Below are 5,180 nucleotides of genomic sequence, written 5' to 3'. Positions count from 1 at the left end.
TTTAGAAACATAAGCATTTAGCTACGTATTACTGCCGTGTTGGATCTGGAAACACAAGCTTTTAGCTAGGTATTACGGCAATGTTGGAGCTAGAGACACAAGCATTTAGCTAGGTACTACTGCACTGTTGAGCTAGAAACACAGCTTTTAGCTAGGTATTACTGCTCTGTTGGAGCTAGAAACATAAGCATTTCTCTGCACCTGAGATATGCCTTTAAATCTGTGTACACAACCAATAAAAATTTAATTTGATTTGAAATGTACACTCTCTTATCTCTCTATTTTGATCTCTCACAGAAGCACAATGTACATCCACAGAAACACACAAAACCCAGTACATTATCCATTTTACATTTTGTCTGACTGAAAGGTCTAGACGTGTATGAACTGACCAAAGTTCTCTGTTCAAACACATAGAGAAAGAGAGAGACAAAAATGAGAAAAATACTGTAAATAATAGAAGAGGAAGAGAGGAGATAGAGAGGAGACAGAGCGGAGACAGAGGAGACAGAGAGGAGACAGAGAGGAGGCAGAGAGGAGACAGAGAGGAGACAGAGAGGAGATAGAGAGGAGACATAGAGGAGACATAGAGGAGACATAGAGGAGACATACAGGAGACATAGATGAGATAGAGAGGAGATAGAGGAGAAGACATAGAGGAGATAGAGATGAGATAGAGAGGAGATAGAGAGGAGACATAGAGGAGACTAGAGGAGACATAGAGGAGACATACAGGAGACATAGATGAGATAGAGAGGAGATAGAGGAGAAGACATAGAGGAGATAGAGATGAGATAGAGAGGAGATAGAGAGGACGAAAAAGAAACAAAAGGTGAGAAAAAGATGGAAAGAGAAGATAGATAGAAAGAGAAAGAGAGAGGACCTTTAGTAGACTGATATTTCCTGACAAGTGCAGTGAATGGCATCTCTCTCTGAGGAGGTTCATGCAGAAACAAATGAGGCGACAGGAGTGAACAGACAGCACCGTGACAGGTTCAGAGACGGAGGGCTGAGACAACAGCTGAGGAAAACATCCCCAAAAACACGACAACATTCCCAGGTCCATTGTGGAAGGACACAAACAGAAAGGACAAAGAGAAGAGAGGAGAGGAGAGGAGAAGAGAGAGAGGAGAGGAGAGGAGAGGAGAGGAGAGGAGAGGAGAGGAGAGGAGAGGAGAGGAGAGGAGAGGAGAGGAGAGGAGAGGAGAGGAGAGGAGAGGAGAGGAGAGGAGAGGAGAGGGAGGAGAGGAGAGGAGAGGAGAGGAGAGAGAGAGGAGAGGAGAGGAGAGGGGACGTGAGACTCAGAGGAGGATGCCGATGACACACTCCTGCGACGATGAGACAGACACTCAGGAGTAGAGTAGGGCAGAGCGCTGGGCGCGTCACTTCACAGCAGCCCATCACTTAGACACGGAGCCAGCAGGGAGCAGGGTCACGTCACAGCAGCCCATCACTTAGACACGGAGCCAGCAGGAGCAGGGTCACGTCACAGCAGCCCATCAACTTAGACACGGAGCCAGCAGGAGAGCAGGGTCACGTCACAGCAGCCCATCACTTAGACACGGAGCAGCAGGGAGCAGGGTCACGTCACAGCAGCCATCACTTAGACACGGAGCAGCAGGAGCAGGGTCACGTCACAGCAGCCCATCACTTAGACACGGAGCCAGCAGGGAGCAGGGTCACGTCACAGCAGCCCATCACTTAGACACGGAGCCAGCAGGGAGCAGGGTCACGTCACAGCAGCCATCACTTAGACACGGAGCCAGCAGGGAGCAGGGTCACGTCACAGCAGCCCATCACTTAGACACGGAGCCAGCAGGAGCAGGGTCACGTCACAGCAGCCCATCACTTAGACACTGAGCCAGCAGGAGCAGGGTCAGACGTCACAGCAGCCCATCACTTAGACACGGAGCCAGCAGGGAGCAGGGCCGTAACTTGTCACCGTCAGTCTGTCTGCTCCACACCTGCACCGCTGAGGCACCGCTGAGGCACCGCTGAGGCACCGCTGAGGCACCGCTGAGGCACCGCTGAGGCACCGCTGAGGCACCGCTGAGGCACCGCTGAGCTACGGGAGGATCAGTTAGCAGACAAACAGGGGGTCTGTTTCACCCCCCTTATTATAGCAGGAATACGGACACATGGAGACAGAATACATGAGTGACGACAGAAATGGAAATAAGTCATTTCAACTGACAGGATTTACAGTACGGAACCTGCAGTGTGTGTGTGTGTGTGTGTGTGTGTGTGTGTGTTGTGGTGTGTGTGTGTGTGTGTTGTCTTCCGATGGACATACAGTACTTTGCAACTTGTTCCATTATGCAACACCATTTCCAGCACCACTTGTCAGCCTCAGTCCAGCCAGTTAGAACACAGCGCTGCTCTGTGTTCCCCAGATTTCCTCTGAGGTGCAGCTGGCCTGCCAGCCAGGCCAGAAAGAACCTCTGTTAACGAGACCACTTAAACATGACGAGGTGACCTGGTGGCCAGACCCCTGTCCCAGCTTTACAACAACACGGCCACAGCAGAGCAGAGCAGAGCATGACAAACAGCACCGTGGCAGAGGCACAGAATAATGAGCCTCAAAAAGAAGACAAAGCCCCTAATGAGCAGTCTTCCTCACAGAGAGAGACCCTTTCCCTGGTCGTGCCTCTAGCTCCTGATGTGGGCACAGAGGAATCCACGGTACTATTACACATGGGTCTCACTCCACTACAGGGAAGAGGCTGATACTGGCTGACTTTACCTCTCCTCTCCTCTCTCTCTCTCTTCTCTTCTCTTCTCTTCTCTTCTCTTCTCTTCTCTTCTCTTCTCTTCTCTCTCTTCTCTTCTCTTCTCTTCTCTTCTCTTCTCTTCTCTCTTCTCTTCTCTCTTCTTCTCTTCTCTCCTCTCCTCTCCTCTCCTCTCCTATCCTCTCCTCTCCTCTACCTCTCCTCTCCTCTCCTCTCCTATCCTCTCCTCTCCTCTCCCTCTACCTCTCCCTCTCTTTGTGTTTCCCAGGAGATAAGTTGTGTTTCAGTGAGTTATCTCCACCAAGGTCTCTACTGCTGCATGGCAATTAAAAAGGTAAATAAAGTGAATGTGCGCGGTTGTCCAGCGTCTTTACAACGCTGCAGTGTTGTCTATTAATAGAGAGAGAGAGGACCCCAGCGTTGGCAGTGTGCTGGCTCGCCTGCTGCTGATGAGACACACTGTGCCAGGCCTCTGGTTACAATACTGGGCAAAGCCAAGAGCACATGGTGAGGGCAGTGTTCCTGCTACCTGTGGCATCTGACAGGCAACTAATGGACAACTACACAGAGGTCCTAATATGTCATTTTACAGACAACCAACATTTCAGATATCTCGACAGACCCCCACCCAGGGGACAAGGACAGTCACTCATGTATCTGAAAGGTGGGGGAGAGGAGATGACAGTCACTCCATGTATCTGAAAGGGGGCAGTATATATGATCTAAGAAGGATCAGAAGTTTTAATCAGCCACAACAGAGGAGAAGATACAAGACAGGTATACTGGCTCCATATCTGTGCTGTCACTCAGAGTTAGTTAGTTACATGCGTAGGCTGCAGTGCTGCATAGTGAGGGAACTCTCTCCCCCTCTCCCAAGACTAAAGTCAGGTTTCAGAGACACAACTACCCCTCCTGCCAGGCTGTTCAAGGAAAAGACCAGGAAGAAACAACCCACAGGGAAGGAACAGAAATCAATACCGAGCTAAATTGAAGAATCTGTGCCCATTATTTGTCCTGTTTCCCGTTCCTACTCTGTGAGTGACATGGCTGCTCTGTGAGTGACATGGCTGCTCTGTGAGTGACATGGCTGCTCTGTGAGTGACATGGCTGCTCTGTGAGTGACATGGCTGCTCTGTGAGTGACATGGCTGCTCTGTGAGTGACATGGCTGCTCTGTGAGTGACATGGCTGCTCTGTGAGTGACATGGCTGCTCTGTGAGTGACATGGCTGCTCTGTGAGTGACATGGCTGCTCTGCACCGAGGCCTCCGCCTGTCCGTTTCACACTCACCCACTGACAGATGGAACACATGCGCGGAACACATACATGGGCGGGCACACACACACCCAGACACCCACAAACACACACCCAGACACCCACAAACACACACCCAGACACCCACACATTCACACACACACCCAGACACCCACAAACACACACCCAGACACCCACAAACACACACCCAGACACCCACAAACACACACCCAGACACCCACACATTCACACACACACCCAGACACCCACAAACACACACCCAGACACCCACAAACACACACCCAGACACCCACACATTCACACACACACCCAGACACCCACAAACACACACCCAGACACCCACAAACACACACCCAGACACCCACAAACACACACCCAGACACCCACAAACACACACCCAGACACCCGCACACACACACCCAGACACCCACACATTCACACACACCCAGACACCCGCACACACACACCCAGACACCCACACATTCACACACATACCCAGACACCCACTCATTCACACACACACACATCCAGACACACACACATTCACACACACACACACCCACCCACATATTCACACACGCTCCCAGACACCCACACATTCACACACTTGTCCAGACACCCACACGTTCATACACACACACCCAGACACCCAGACCACCACATATTCACACACACCCTCAATCTTGTTCAGTCACCCAAACAAACACTGGTCTCGCTTTAATAATTCAAACACTTTCACATTTAAAATAACAAACACACCGTCACACGTTAACCACCCAGCAAAGCAAACAGAAAAACATTACATAAGGGGTCTATACCACATCCCAAGTTCCACAATCACAGTGTGTCCTGGCTGCATTACGGTATCCATCTGCTGGCTGTGAGCTCTCCCCCTCTCTCTCTCTCTCTCTCTCTCTCTCTCTCTCTCTCTCTCTCTCTCTCTCTCTCTCTCTCTCTCTCTCTCTCTCTCTCTCTCTCTCTCTCTCTCTCTCTCTCTCTCTCTCTCTCTGTCTCTCTCTCTCTCTGTCTCTCTCTATCTCTCTCTCAATTCAATTCAATTTGCTTTATTGGCATGACGTAACAATGTACATATTACAGTTTTTCTCCATTGGTTTGGCTCATTTCTTGAAACAGAAATTACATTCTCAAAACTCTAAGATCATTTGGCAAAACAGTC

Source organism: Coregonus lavaretus, assembly GCF_964263955.1.
Source record: "Coregonus lavaretus genome assembly, contig: HAP1_SCAFFOLD_805, whole genome shotgun sequence".
NCBI lineage: Eukaryota > Metazoa > Chordata > Actinopteri > Salmoniformes > Salmonidae > Coregonus > Coregonus lavaretus.
The sequence above is the reverse complement of the archived record's forward strand: the minus strand, read 5'-3'. Positions refer to the sequence as shown.